Here is a 16,160-nt window from a genome sequence, read left to right on the forward strand (position 1 = left end):
ATGGGAGTTATCACTCCAAAGTAAATAGATCGGCTCTGTGGGTGGAGCTTCGGCCCTGCAGACTTGATTGACAATTCGTCACGTCTAACTGGTGAGCTTGGGACCTGGCATGATCATACGCCAAGTGTTTGACTTTGTTCCAATCCAATGAGAACAAAAAAACGAGTGCTCTGAAAGCATAGCATATCATCTCTCTGACGTAGAGACAAACATCTCGTTTCCAGTGAAGGTTATTTTGTAGACGGCTTTGGGTTCCCCAGGAAATATACTGGTCTTTTGAACCAAAGACTGGAAGCATCTCATAAAGAAAACCTTGCAAGAGTAGCAAGCACCTCCAATCTGTGGTCGCCCTTTTCACTCCCCAGGGATCTGGTTCCATTAGTAGCCAACAAATGCTAATGCCAAGCAGGCCGTTGTCTGTGGTGTCTGCCGGTTCCAGTTAAGGACACCGGCAGAGGAAGTGAAGGCTATCTTTTATGTAGGCAATCAATTAACACCCTAGCTTTTTGATCACTTCACATTATTTATGAGAAATTGATAGAATTTTTATTTTTTTTATGAAGCCAAACATAATTAATGATTTGAAGCGGAAACCTCTCTGGTTTTCCTGTTGTAATTGTTGACGTAATAGCCCATAATTTTGCTTTATGCATGGTAAAGCGGTCACATTTTTCGGCAGATTTTACAGCTATTAGCTTGATACAGCATTTCTTCTTTTTTTTCTCTTTAGCACATATTGGTTAAAATATGGAGCTACTGAGAATACACTCAGAGTAATATGTAAATCTCAAATCTTTTCTGTTGCAGAATAAAATAAGGCTAGACCTTTCCATTTCAAACTATCCCTCTTACATTCTCTAACTGGATCCTAGCCTAAAGTGTGTTCACTTAACTCTCATTATGCTTGCCTATTCTAAATCTTTTTGAGTAAAATCACTACGATTCATAACAGCCCCCAAGATAAAATGTTTTATTAAATGCTTTAAAATTGGTATATTACAATGCTTTGTTTCAAACATCTTACCCAATTCTGAACATCATATATAGTTTTTGTAAAAAAAAGAAAAAAATTATTGAAAAAAAAACAAAAATAGAGATCACTTTTTGGAAAATCATATCAGCTTAGTTATTTTTTTCTCTCTATTTTGTTTGTTTGTCCTTATCTAGAAACAATTTACATTGAATATTGATTTAATTTTTTAACCTCAGAATATATCAACATTGCAACTGCATATTGATTCAATTAGTCTTTGAATCAAGTGTCTGAGAATTCAAGAAGTTCAGAGTTTTTATTATTATTATTATTATTATTATTATTATCATTATTATTTGTATCTCCTGAGAACAGAGCAACTTTCTAAATTCTCCAAATAATTCCCCTGGACTAAGAGATGATGAGGCACAATCCTGAAATCTTTATTCAAGGACGCCTCCCGGCGAGCAGTGCGCTTGGGTACGAAGGCAACATTGAGACTGTGTTTACGCCCTGACCCATGCTACGGCTACTCGCACGGGAAGCCTCCCGGGGCCTTACAATGAATACCATCTGGCTTTGGAGAGTTGAAATACTTACATGTCTTAAGTGCTACGGAATGACTTCCTGGAAGATTTTATTCCCATCAGTGTTGTATGAAAACTGATTGCAAGAGAAATGTTTGCTTTACCTCACATTTGTTGAAACTGCATCTTTAAAATTGTTGGCTTTGTGTCATATTCCTCTGTGTGTGTGTTTCTGTATCTGGTGTTTCTCATGGTTTTTCTTTCTTTTTAAATTCTGGTTGGTTGTAATTGCATGTTTGTTTCCTAAAGAGAAGAAGAAGCAAGGCACTAAAGGTGGATGGGCGGAGAGGTAGAAGGATCTTAGAAGAGATAAGGGAGAGGAAACTGATCAGAATATATTATATGACAAAAATTATTTTCAAGTGTATATGTAATATTTTATCCAACTTATGTAGTTTTCATAAAAGTACCCAACAGTCTTTATTTTGTTGATCTACCCATCTGATTTGAATTTAATGATTAGATTTAATATCTATAAATATGTCTGGGTCAGCTCTAGTTTCTGTTTTCTACAGTGTTCGTTTTTTTTTTTTTTTTAGAGTATTTCTATTTTCTCTACAGTAGACATTTCTATACTTTCTCACACATGGATTACTATTTTGTGCTTCTGTGCTTTCCTCTTCAAAAATGTAGTGACCTATGGTGCTTTTAATTGACATGTTTCTACAACTTCAAGAGTAGTTCTAGAGAGCCTGCCTCTGAGTTCATGCCAGTGACAGACCCTGCTCCCCTTACTAGGGTACCTGCTTGGCTACTGAGTCTATCAGCTACATCTGAGCAGGGGTTTTAGGTTCTCTCCTTGCATGGTTCTTGGTTGGGGTATCAGTCTCTGCAGGGCCCCTAGTGCCCAGTTTTTTGGCTCTGTTGGTCTCCTTTTGGAGCTCCTGTCCCTTCCAGGTCTTTCTATCTCCTCCTTCTTTCATAACATTCCATGCACTGCCCCTGGGCGGGGGAGGTGCAGCCTTACCAGGCCACAGAGGAAGACAAAGTAGGCAGTCCTGATGAGACCTGATAGGCTAGGGTCAGATGGAAAGGGAGGAGGACCTCCCCTATCAGTGGACTTGGAGAGGGGCATGAGAGGAGAAGAGAGAGGAGGGGTTGAGAGAAGACAAGGGAGGGGCCTACAGCTGGGATACAAAGTGAATAAATTGTAATAAATAATAGATAAAAAATTTTAAAGAAGAGTAGTTCTAGGCTGTTGGGTTTTGTTTATTTGGGCTCCTTTTGATACTAAACTTACCTTCCGGGTTGCTGCTTGCTCCTGCTCAGCACAGGAAGAATTATCTAGAACTTTGGACTAACTGCACTGGCTACTTTCCTCTTGGCCGAGCTGCAACATCTGGCAGGAGTCACATATGAGAGGAAGGAGATTTCAGCACAGGCATGGTAGCAAGGACGGCTTTGTGGGCCGGAGCATGAGGTAGGTGGCCACATCTTGACAGGAGGAAGCAGAGACCTAGACTGGAACTGCAGCTGGGCGTAGCTCTCGAAGGCCCACCTGCGGCATACTAAGTCCATTCGCTAGGCGTCAGCTCCCCAGATTTCTCTAGCCTCTTCACACAGCATGACCAGCTGCTCACCAGTGTTCAAACACACGCGCCTGCAGTGAGACCGGTCACGTCCAAACAACAGACCTCAGCACTGCTAACGTTTGCCTGGATTAGTGTTAATGAATGTTTTGTGATTTCTTTCCAACAACCTGCCCAAGTTGTAAATTCCTGACAGGTAGGGACCATGGCCCATTAGTAGTCATATAATTATGCATAATGCTCATCCACAGGGCTTGGTAGATATGAATTATCTAATGTGTGTTCAATAAAAGAATGAATGTGTATCTCTATGCTTTATATATATATATATTGTCATGCTTTTAAATATTTTTAAAAGGCTTTTATTGGTTTATGTGATAAGGCACAAATCATCCATGGAGAGTTATAAAAATAGAAAAATTATACAAATGTTTCAGGAGAGCTTTAGTGTTTTGGCTTACACAAAAACGTTTTCACTCAGAACGTAAGTGTAGCAGTCATATGGTTGGGAGTGGAGGCAAAGCTGGTGAACTAATGTCAGCCAGGCTCCATCTCTACTCCTGGGTCGGCACCCTCCCACCATTGCTGTCTCTCATACCACAATTTCCGAAGCCGAGGCCATTCTTTAGATTTCACATCGTCCCTCAAGGCTTCCCTTTTCAACAGCAACAAGAGTGACAATAATCACATAACTGCAATTGCTGGCATTTATTGTGTGCTTAGTACGCACCAGGCCTTGTTCTGGTCACTTTAGGACTATTGAGTCCTTCCATCTTACGAGATCATGGTCAAGAGACATTGTTCTTACTGGCGGTTTCCTGATTAGAACCCCGAGACAGCGAGAGGGTCAATATTTAAAGGTCAGGAGGGGCCTGGGGTTCACACGCCAGCACCCTCATTGTAAACTCTGCTCTTTAAGAGACTTCATTTTATTCTAGAAAAGTCCTTCTTATACTGTTTGTTTGAAGTCGACTTCTTGCAGCAGCCACTCGTAACCTGAGCTTGTGCTTCTGCACAAGTTTAACCATTTCTTGTGACAGAGTTCTGAATACTCAATGAGGGCATCTCATCCTTCCCAATTACAGAGTGTCTTAAGCTTAAGTATCATTGACTCTGTTTTGGTTTGTTTTTATCCAATCAGACATCATGAAACTTGGTCCTTTGGGTTTCTGAATTGCTGCCCTTCAAGGACTTGGTAAATATCTTTATTATACCCTGAACCTAGTGTGACAGTGGAGTGGAAGCGATGATCGGAGCCTTGTAGTTCAGTGACTCTGCCTCTCTACCTGTCCTGGGGCTGGAGCCTTTAATCTTTCTATTGTCTCACTGTGAGCTGACTTAGCTTCAAGTATATTTCCGTTCACTCCATCTCCACTGTTCATATATTTTGCTAAGTTTTTGTAAACTGATTTTGTTGGTACCTCCCTGAATTACCTACCATCATGAACTAGGCAACCTTCCCTTCAGAACCTTTGCCACAAGGCTGCATGGTCCTTGCTACAGACTAGTCTGATCCCCATTCCTTCCTTTCGTGGGCGCAGGGACAGGCCAGCTCTTCTTCTGTGCCAACCTCAGGGAGGCTCAAGACGCTTCCCTTCCAGATATGTAGGCTTTACTATTCCTGCGCCACGGTGCCGCGACAACCATCCCAAGACTCTCACGATGCCAAAGCTTCTGATAAATACGAGGAGTAGAACCCAGCTTCTCGAAGTTTAGGCGGTCTAAACTTAACTGACATAAACTCTACAATAAAAAATTAAGTTAAATTAAAACTCCCAATTAACTCCGGTAGTCTAGATTGGGTTTCTATATGTTACAGACCTGTAGATGAGAAATAAACAGAAATTTAGCAGTTTATTAGCGGAGGTCGTGGTGCGCCGGAGTCTCTACCGGGAGCTGCTGTGGAAAGCGATGTTCCCGTGGCCACATTCTGCTTGCTTAGATTATCGAGCTAAGCCATACCAGCTTGTCGCGAAGGCAGAATGATAAACTGATGTAAATGCAGGTTTCTTGAGTGCTCAAACAACCAATAAATATTGTATTAGGTCCTCTCAGCCCATTAATCTCCTCTAGCCAAGGGTGTCTCGGAGGCAGCCAAGGATGGGGAGGAATTCCACGGTAGCTATTTTCTCGTCTTTATGTCCCCACGGTGTTTGAAACAGGAAACTTAGGGTGCAGCTCGAGCATGAGCCTGTGATGTGGAAGAGAATGCAGCCTCAGAAGCTTCCGATGTCACTACAAGGCGCAGTTTAGATCATCGGAAGGACGTGGTGACCATGCGGTGGGGTGGTGCAGTCTGTACTCTAAAAATGCGCCACTGTCGAGGAGGACCTGAGCGGAGGAGCTGGCGCTTTCCTCCCCTACCCTAGTGTTTCTCAGGGCGGTTAACAGTCCTGCTGTATTCACATCCCAGTCATCAGGCTCTGCCCAGATTCACACAGTTTAAATCTCTCATCTGTCCCCATAGTGCACTGGAAAGTCTGGCGGTAGGACCCTCATTCTGCGGTCATCCTCGGGCTGACCCTAACTGGCCACAGCGATAGAAAAGGTACCCTCAGCAGCAAGGAGGGAAAGGGGCAGGGAGGCAAACACAAGCAGTCTTCAGTGAGTCTTTTTTTAAATCTGGGCTGCCTTCCAGTTGCCACTCACTCTGAGGTCTTCTCTTCCGTCCTTCTAAAGTGTAAGGGCGATAATGTTCTGGTATAAGAATAGCCACAGAAACCACCCAGGCTCCGGCTTCAGTCAGATATGGATGGTTGATTGGAATGATTTCTGGGTCATAGAGTAAGTTGATTTGGTGATTAATGTAAGTATTCTAATTACCCTTCATTCTTGCCAGGTTTGGGGTTGTCAGCCTGTTTGTGACCGATACGTTGACTGGGGGGGTGTGACGGTAGCTTTCATTTTCATGTCCACGATCCTTGTTTCTTACGGTTCTGGCCATTCATATGTCGTCTTTTGCCAAGTGTCCACATCTTTTGCACCATCTTCTCTGACTTTGCCTTTCTAGCCTGCTGTTGGGTAGAGGTTTTATAAGTAGTTCCAGCTAGTGTAAGGTAGCTTATTCATCTTGTCAGTGGTGTCTTTTGATGGAAGACACTTTTCATTTGATGAAACTTAGTTTATGGAATTCCCACCCTTTATCCCCTCTTCCCAAAAAATCCTTGGCTTATCACCCAATCATAAAGATTTTTTTAATGTTTTTTCCCAAAAGTCTATGGCTTTCCCTTTTGTGTTCAGGTCTATTACCCACCCTCAGTTATTTGTGTGCATGATGATGAAAACATCAAGGTTCACTTTCTTTTTATACAGATCTCAACTTTAGTGACAGCTATTTAGTCTTTCTTGTACTTGGGAAGCATTACTTTTTCTACTGGATTGTTTTGGCACTTTTGTCAAAATTCAAATGACCACATAAATTCGTGCTCCTTACTGAACTCCTATTTCTGTTCCATTGATTTGTTAATCTTGGTGTTAATTCTACACTACCTTTGTTATCACAGTTTCATAGAATATTGAAATCAGGTAGTTTAAGTCCTCATATTTTTATTTTTAAAAAACAATTGTCTAGAATAGACTTTTTCTTTGATTTCTGTATGCATTTCGGGGTCATCTTAGTTGTTTAAATAAAAAAAAACCCTTACATTTTGATATGCCATGTGCCATCTCTACTCATTGGCATAGCAAAAGTGAAAATCTCTTGGCCATATAAAGTTTCAGCTAATGATAGAATTTTTAAAGTAGTACACTTGATGCTTGCTCTTCATTTTGCTTAAGAATCTTTCTTCTTGATTAAAGTCTATGATTCTATGTTAACTTTATGATAAACAATTCTCTATAATGGCAGGTAAAGTAATGCATCTAGATCTTTCCCCGTATGTGGAGGGTGTGAAGGAAGGACACGGTCTTTTGGTGGTGGTGGTTTTTCCAGACACAGTTTCTCTGTGTAGCTCTGGCTGTTCTGACACTTATTCTGTAGTCCAGACTGATATTGAACTCAGAGATCTGCCTGCCTCTGCCTCCAGAGTACTACCCCTGCCAGGCAAGGGGCAGATTCCCTATTGTATCACACAAGACAATTATTTTCTCTAAGGAGTAGCTTTTAACAGATAGATGACAGGCCATTAGATAGATGATAGATTAAAAAAGGGTGGATGATAGATTAGGTAGATGATAGACAGATGATAGATGATAAAAAGATAGCTAGGTCGATATATATATATATATATATATAGAGAGAGAGAGAGAGAATATATATATATATAGAGAGAGAGATAGAGAATAGATAGATAGATGAATGATAGATGGATAGACATGATAAATATATGATAGATGGATGGATGATAGATAAATGATAGGTAGGTGAGAGAGTGATTGATGATAAACAGAGAGATAAATGGCTGTTCTGGGCCTGGCTTCTGTGACCAGTGAATCCTGGGCAAGGGAGCAAGGCAGGACTGATGGGGGCTATAGACACCTCGGTCTGCTATGAGCACAGGAGAAACAGATTTCTTAAGAGACAGCTTCAGTGAGAGTGCTCATTTAAAAGGGGGGTAAAAGGCTTCGAGGGCTGCTCAGGGGCTACTGAGGTGAGTGCTCATTGGCCAGACCAGGGTGCTGAGGGTGCCCCATTTGAATAAGAAGAATTCCAGATGCTGGTGGACTTTACTTTATAGGCGGAAAGGAAATTTAACCTGGCAGCCTCACCTTTGCTCCTCTTTCAGGGGGGCAAAGGCAGGGGCATGGGGCTATGTGCTGGAGTATGCAGGCCCAGGGCAGGGAGGGAGTGGTCCTCCTCCTGTATTCGCCCCATGGCTCCCTGGCCTCACAATGCATGATAGATAGATGATAGATAATAGATAGGTGGATGCTAGGTAGACAGCTGTGGAATTTACCTGACCTTTATTTCCTATGTCCTTCCGTATCGTCTTTGTCTTCATCACTATCAGTGCCATAGGCTGCCGTTCTTCTAGACTCACACTGAGAATTACATTCCTATTTCATTTCAAACCCTCACATCTCATGCAGTCAGTCTTTTTCCTTGCTTTGCAGCCGAGGAAATGAAGCCTAGTGAGGTGGAGGGCTCTTCAATGGTCCTAGGGACAGGGATGGTAGAGGTGGGACTCAGCTTCCATCTCTTTGCACTTTAAGCGTCTTCTAACAGAGAATCTAATGTGGTAGTATTTACCAAATCTAATACAATACTATTTTCTTAACCCATTCTTGATTTTATTTTAAACTTTCATCATGACTAGTGCCTTTTCTTTCTGAAAGCATCAGGCATACCCTGAAATCATCTTCAGATACTCAATATTCTACAAACAACAATGGCCAGCTCAGTTGGCTTTTGCATTACATGTGATTTTAGAGCCAAAGTAATTTAACCTTCTCTCTTTTCTCTTCACAGTGGTAAACTATTTTCATAGTGTCTAAGATTTCTTTATACATCATGCATGTCTCATTCAAGTCCTAAGCTATCTTTATGTATAACTCAAACTGAAGATTGTCACGCTCCACTGATTTCTATCATCCAAACATGTTGTTGAAATTCCAATTATGATGACTCTCTCTGAGTCAGCCATATAAATTCAACCCAACAGGTTAGATTTTTAAATTTCCCTATTAGCATAGAGAGAACCATTAGTGCATTTTGCATTGAGCTATATATAACACTCTGTACTGAACTCTTTGTTTTACTGCATATGCTTTGTCATCTTTGCTTTGAGGAACCCACACTTCCCTTTAAAGAAGGACACACACACACACACACACACACACTCACACACATGGGGAACTTAACAAGCTGTGCTTTTTAACTGGCTCTCAAATGGAGAATTGAAACCTTCCCAGGTGTCTGTATTGATAAGCAATAACTGTTACCCAGCTCAAAGTGATGATCTCTCTACTAAATATAAACAGAAGACCTAAGAATTTGTTCCTAAGTCTTGAGACCTGGGACCATTGAGAAAAATGGCTTTTTCTGAAGTCTTTTTACATGGTAGAGAAAGAAAGCAGTAATGACCCAGAGGAAATTATACTTTGTGCACCAGCCACTGGCTATAAACAAACCTTCTACTGCAAATTCATCAGATGGCAATAAATAGGTCATAGTTCACAATGAACACGAATATATTCTTGACATACATATCATCTGGAAGATATGAAATAAAACTCAGGATTTTCTTTCTGATATCACTCATTTAATTAGACAGATGCTATTTGTGGCTTTGCTTAAAAGCATAATGAAAAAAAAGCACATTCTCAGTTTAATTTTATAAAGATCACATAATAATGGTGACAGGTGGAGCCACGAGGGGGTGGAGGCAAATTGGTCTTCCATCCCGGCCGTCAAAGACTTGCTGCAGACATCAGGGAAATGTCTCGTGGTTGGGAAAGGTGAGGGAACTCAGCAGGATGGTCTTTGATACCCAGGGCTTTCATTTTTAATTAAAGAACATAACCCTGGTGAGAAGTCATCACACCACCTTATTTGACGCAGGGCTCGTGTGATTGCTCTGTGAAGAAGAGAACGGTTGGCAACAGGCCTGGTGTGGTGCCTAGAAGGTGTTTCAAGTCCAGCAAACCCAAAAATGCACATTTATTGTGTCTCGTTTGCCGCTCAAAAAACTCTGTGAAGAAAGTACATGAGAAAACTGATTCTTAGAGTCACTTAACGGCCTATCTGACGTCGTTCAGCTGGGGAGTAGTGACTGCAGAGAAGCAGCCTCACTCTTCAGTTTCAATAACTGCACCTACTTGTGATGTCATCCATAGCCTGCAACCTTTTTTCTTGAGTGTATGTAGGTGGCATTCCTAGCCTACACTTTCTAAAAATAAAAAGATAAAGAAAGAACAAAACAAAAATACCTTTTGTTCACACATGATGTAATAGATCAAAATTCTACATAAGTGGCCTCGTTAGATCAAAAACCCCAAGTAAACATTACATCAATACCATTTTCTTTTAACACCGTTTTCTTTTAGAGATGGTACCACCATGGCCCTCCAGTGTAGACAGGTACGTGTCCCTCTGCCTTCTGATTGCCAACATGTTACGTTGCTCCACAGCTGTACCAGCTTTAGAGTCTGGAGACTGTTCCTGATGTCTCTGGAATATCCCAAAGCATCTGTCTTCTTCTGAGCAGAAACATGAAACAGCTGCTCACTGTCACTCATACAACAGCTTTTTTTTTTTAGATGCTCTGAAACCAGTTGCCAACATCTCCTACCCTTGACTTTTCTAAGCCAAAGAATTCCAGTTCCCATTTCCAGTTCTTCCTTTTCCTTCCTCCTTCTTCACAGAGAGATTACTTTCAGAAAAGATCCATTTCCAGAATGGCTAAGCATTTTTAGCTCCTGTCCTCCAGGCTCTCTGCATCTGCCTGTTCTGTGGGTGTCATGGAGATCTTGCAATATAGGACTGAAATTAGGACATCTGGGAAAAATCTTTCAAGATGTCCACAGGAACATTTTCTGTTGTTTTATAAACTGCAGGCAAAATATTAAAGAAAATTATGGCATTCCAAGTTCTCAGATGGTATTTTGTTGAAAGACAAAAGGTGGGGTCCTGATATGGGTTTTCAGGTGTTGAAAAGATACAATTGTTTGGGAAAGATGCTATGATAAGTTTATCCACATTTATTTATTTTGGTATGCAGTGTGAGTATTACTGAAAATTTATAAGAACTCAGAGAAAAAGAAATCACATTCATGTAAGTTGATCAGTAGGACTTAAGAGAAAAGAATTAACATTGTGGTCTATCTTAAAGGGTCAGAAGGATGCCTAGGGGCAATGGAAGAAAGAGAAAGAGGAGCACTTTGAAGAGACCAAACTGTCTTAGGGAAGCAGAACTGGTTTTCTCACCATTTACACATTGAGTCCAGGACAGCCAAGTCTACAGAGAGAAACTCTGTCTCAAAAAAACCCAACCAACCAGCCAAACAAACAAACAAACAAATACAGATTCCCAGGCTCTTAGCCTGATTCCTTAGTGAAAAAATACTTACAGTTCCTTCAGAGTCCCCTCTTGGGATTCTTATTCCCATTAATAAAGGAGTTTAAGAATGGACTCAAAAGGAAGTGTGAAGACATTTTTATTGGTGCTTATGATAGAAAGTATCAGGGCAGACCAGCTGTACATCTTGGCAGCTCCCTGCACCTAGAAGATGGGATGGAGTAAGAGAAAAGGTCATACCTTTGAGTTATGCTGGTCTGGACTTCATCCACATGGTGGACACTTGGTGGGGAGTGGGGCTGTAGAAAAAGAGAGAGAGAAAGGCCAAAGTGCCACAGGGATCATAGATAGGTTCAGCCAAAAGAAAAAGGGAGGATGAGGAGGAAGGAAAGAAGAGAAGAAAAAAAAAAAAACTACTTTGTTTTTAGGACTCAGAAAGGTGGGCAGAAACAGCCAAACATTATGGTGGCTCCTTGTGACTATGCCAGGGGCAGGAAGCACATATTGTCTCATTAAACAGCAAGTCCTTCCTCCTTTCACGAAGAATGCTTCAGGTGTACAATGCCAGCCTTTCTGACTGGCCGACTCTTGGCCAGTTGATTGGCCAGTCCAACTGGGCTAACCCAGCTATGCTAAACGGAGACCGTGGCGTGTCTCCTCTCAGAGGCTGAGTCCTTTCTTTGGGCTAGGAAGCAGCATCTTTCCCTCAGCAGGCCTCCATGCTACTGAAACATTAGGTTTCAGGCAGACTATAAAGATGTATACTTCTAATGAGCTTCTTAGTAACAGTAAGTGTGTGGCTTGTGAACTAGACTTTGAAAAGTTAAAATGTCATTAGCAAAATATTTCAGAGAAACATGAGATAATGTCTTATGAGAAAGAATGAGTTCTGCTTAACCATCAAGCCTAAAAGGCACTGATAGATCCTTGCGCCTTTTCTCCAGTCTAACACTAAAATAGTAGGAAGGAGCCTCTAATGGGGAGGGGGAGCTATAAAAATAATAAAATGTATAACCAAATACACCCTCAAGGTTTCTGAGAGGAGGTCCTGTCTAAGGAGGAGAAGGGGTAGGTATTAGCATTTGGAGTTTTAACTAAACTGGACTGGAATTAGAGTAACAGATTTGAATGCCCAAGGAAACATTCTTATTTTCCACATCAAAAAAGCAAGGGAAATGTTGTTGTTTTTGCTGTCATTTATTTGTTTATTTTCAAACTTTGTACTTAAGTATGAAAAGAACTGGTTTGAAAAGAGTAGATAAGAAAATGAAATTAATGGAGCGCACACTATTTTATGAGATTTATACCTGCTGTTCCACTGCTGTTTTTTTAAACTCTTAGCAGGTCTAGTTAAGTGCAGCCACAGTAACAGACACTGGAAAGCTTGCCTGAGAAGCGCCCAGGGTTCCAGCCTGGGGAAGATGGAGAAGGCATGATGATGCACTCCATCACTAATGGCCATCTCAACAGTCAACAAAGGATTAGCCCTCTGTGCTGTTGCAGACACCACAATTAGCTTAGGCTCTGGGGTGTTAGAGGAGGAGCCAGCTGGGGCTCTAAGAAGAAAGAACAATAAGAGTCATGATACCTAGTGATTGCCACTTGCCTGGGCTGTTGAAGAAGGCTTTAAACATGATGGAGAGTATGTCTGAATGACTTCTAAGAGCACCTCAGTCTCTTTGGCAAGATTTTGAAGCCTGAAGGCAGTTCTGCAGAAGGGAAGGGTTCCTCAGAACGGGGGGGGGGGGGAGGGGCATGAAGGAAACATTAGCACCTTGCCCTTTCATCTTTTGATGTACTTTAGACGACTCCACTAATTCTATGCAGTAATTCAGCCTTCCTAAGGGTCCAGCACTCTTTCTGATATAAACTAGTGGCAATGGTTTAGTCCCGGTAACTGAAATTAAGTAAATGGGCCTTTGTAATTGAGCCTTTCTCTTTGGTGGAGTTCTATGCAGAGCATGCTGGGGATTGAACCCAGGGCCTTGCTTATACTAGGCAAGTTATCTGTTACTGTTCCTCATCTCCAGCCTATGGAAGCCAGGGCTCAGACTAAGGAAGAAAGCTAGAGAGTCCAAGTGCATGCAGTACTGCAAATGGAGACAGGAGAGAAAGAGAGCGAGAGAGAAAGAGAGAGAGAGAGAGAGAGAGAGAGTATTGTTCTGGATTCTAAAATGTGCAAGTATGTGAGGTTCTGCTTCTGTGCTCACAGAACAGTGACTAGGCGGGCCAATCCAAATTCTGAGCAGACAGAAAAGCATTGTGTCTCCAAGCTTAAACATTGCCACGCAGTAATCTAATCGGGAATCAAGAAATTCTTAATCGTCCACCGAAAATAGCTTCCAAATGTCCTCAGGGGTGTAGACAAATATTAGCGGGGTCAGGTGGCCACGGGATCTGATTGTGGCAGCTGCAAGCCTTCACATTTACTTAGTGAAACAATTGGCTTTTAGACAGGCTCTCCAATCTGTTTTCAGCTTTGCAGCAAGAGGGTTCTTTTCAAAACACAAGCCTGATCATGTCACCAACCTGCTTAAAACCTTTCAATAGCTTCCCACTGTTCTTGGGATAAAGACCAAATCCTTAACAAGGGGCTGCTTGGCTTCCCCACTGTGGGGGTTGAGGGTGGGGGTGGGGCGCGTCTTTGCAGCCTCTTCTAGGTCTGCAATGCTCTCCACCACACAGCCTTTCCTGGTAGCTTTTGCTCAGTTTTGATCTTTAGACGTAGACTCATGCAGTCCACTTCGAGGAATGCCTTCTCCCATCCCACCTGACGCCCTTTGTGGCTTGCATCTTATAGGTCTCCATTCTTTCCTCTTAGGCCCTTACCTCACTTTGTAATTATACATTCATCGGTGCCATTTTGTGTTTACTCCTCCGCCCTAGCCCCACCAACCCCTGAGCTCCTTGAGAGTGAGCGCTATCTTTTGTTTACCGCCTTCTCCTAGAGCCTAGCATTGTGCCTGGCTCCTGGGAGGTCTGCTCTGCCTTTGTGTTGACCAACTGAAGGCTGCAGAAACTGTGCTTTCCCTCAGAAAGACTGAATTCTGTAAGAGACGAAAGTGTTAACCAAGCCTGAGGATAAAATTCTTACTTCCATTTCTCTGTTTCCACGCGGTGATTTATTTTAAAACAGAACTCCGTGAGCTCTAATCTCCCTTCATATTATATAGAAATCAGTTCATCAAAATAACCCTCTAACTGTACCTGGTATTCTCATTTATTCCCCATTTTCTCTGAAATGAATTTGAGTAGTACTATTTTTAGGGTTCATCTTCTTTTGGGAACTTATATGAAAACATTTTATTTTAGGTTAATTCAGTTGAGATTTCATTTAAAGGCACCCTAAGTTACAGACACTGGCAGGTAAACATTTCCAAAAAGAGGACACATATATACATATGTGTGTGTGTGTGTGTCCTGTACGTGTGTCCAACAACCCATCTAAACATGTGTGTTACCACGACTTGAAATAGAAAACACTGGAAAGCATTATCCTGAGGAAGCTTTCGCCCCAGACTCTTTCCCTCTCCAGCTAAGTTCTGCAGGATTTAGTGGAATAAGCAGGCAGTGATGATTTCCTGATGAGAGACTGGAGGACATGGACTTCCCTCCTAATGAAATACTCAAACAGTGAGTCATAGCGCCGGAGGCGCTGTTCCCCAAGCCTCCATCCTGCTTATTTCTAATCCGAATTCTGAAAAGAGCACACCTCCAGATCTAAGGCTTTACATCTCTGTGTGGGACTGGGTTCCAAATGTCTTTTCCAACTTCTCTTTTTCTTGCATCTTCCGAAGCAAAACCGACAACCGCCAGGCAGAAGTGGTCAACTCTATAACCTGATGGCAAAAGAAAAATAAGGAACCCGTTGCCATTGCTTGGCTGAGCTCTGGTCCTGAATGTCTCTTTCATGAAGTCCTTTGGGCATGGATATTTAATCGTTTGCTGCATCATGCTGAGCCGGGGCCAAATAATCTATGAATAACTTCTACTCTACCTGTCTAAGAACAGTATAATGCTGCAGAAATCTGGTTATCCCCACTCTCTTCTTTACAAAAAATGAGATTATAATATCATTACAACATTTCTTCTTTTCCTTTCCTCACTCTAATCCCCCCATACGCCCATCTCATCTTCTTCTTTCAAACTGATGGCTTCTTCGTTTAAACTAATTGTTATCGCAGGCATATATGTATATGTATATGAATATATATATGTATTTACATATATATTCCCGAATATAACCTGCTCAGTCTGCATATTACTTGTATGTATGGTTATTTCTTATGAGTAAGAGTCTACTTTTTCTACCCTTTAGAAAAGACAACTTTTTCAGGTCCAGGGTCAGTGAAAATAACTCGGTTATATTCACTAACATTCCCTAGCAATGCTTCTCAGTATTTTTTTCATGGCCTTGTTTCTTTTTTTCTTTTCTTTCTTAAAAAAAAAAAGTGTGAGTGTGTGTGTGAATGTGTGTGCACTCACGCGCGTGAGCGCCTGCACATGTGTGGGAGTTGGGGCGTGCTGTTTTAAACCCTGTTCCCTTTTTATCTTTACCCATTTCCCCTTGTAAACTTCTGGCTTTTCCTCCCACGAAACACCTATGCTCTTGGACGTGTTCTAGCAGTACCCTCCCTCCACCAGCCTTGGAGCACCTGTTTGTCTACCTTAGCTTGAGGAGGCTGACTGCTCTCACCCTTCTGCCTTCCCTGGAGCTCATATCCCTGGCAGCAGCCTGGCTCAGAGGCCCCCATGGCAGTTCTTTGCAGGGATGCTCTTCATAGCAAGACAGCTTCTGTCATTTAGCTGGCTGTGCCCAAACACTCTGGGCCTAAGGCACAGCCTTGTTCTTTGTCACCTCTATGGACACTTGATTTTTGACAAAGAAGCCAAAAACCATACAATGGAAAAAAGACAGCATCTTCAACTAATGGTGCTGGTCTAACTGAATGTTTACGTGTAGAAAAATGCAAGTAGACCCGGATCTATTACCATGCACTAAACTAAAGTCCAAGTGGATCAGACACCTAAACATAAAACCAGACACACTAGATCTGTTAGAAGAAAAAGTGGGGAAGAGCCTTGGACTCATTGGCACAGGAGACAACTTCCTGAA

The sequence above is a fragment of the Meriones unguiculatus genome, chromosome 15 (genome assembly GCF_030254825.1).
Source record: "Meriones unguiculatus strain TT.TT164.6M chromosome 15, Bangor_MerUng_6.1, whole genome shotgun sequence".
In the NCBI taxonomy this organism is placed as follows: Eukaryota; Metazoa; Chordata; class Mammalia; order Rodentia; family Muridae; genus Meriones; species Meriones unguiculatus.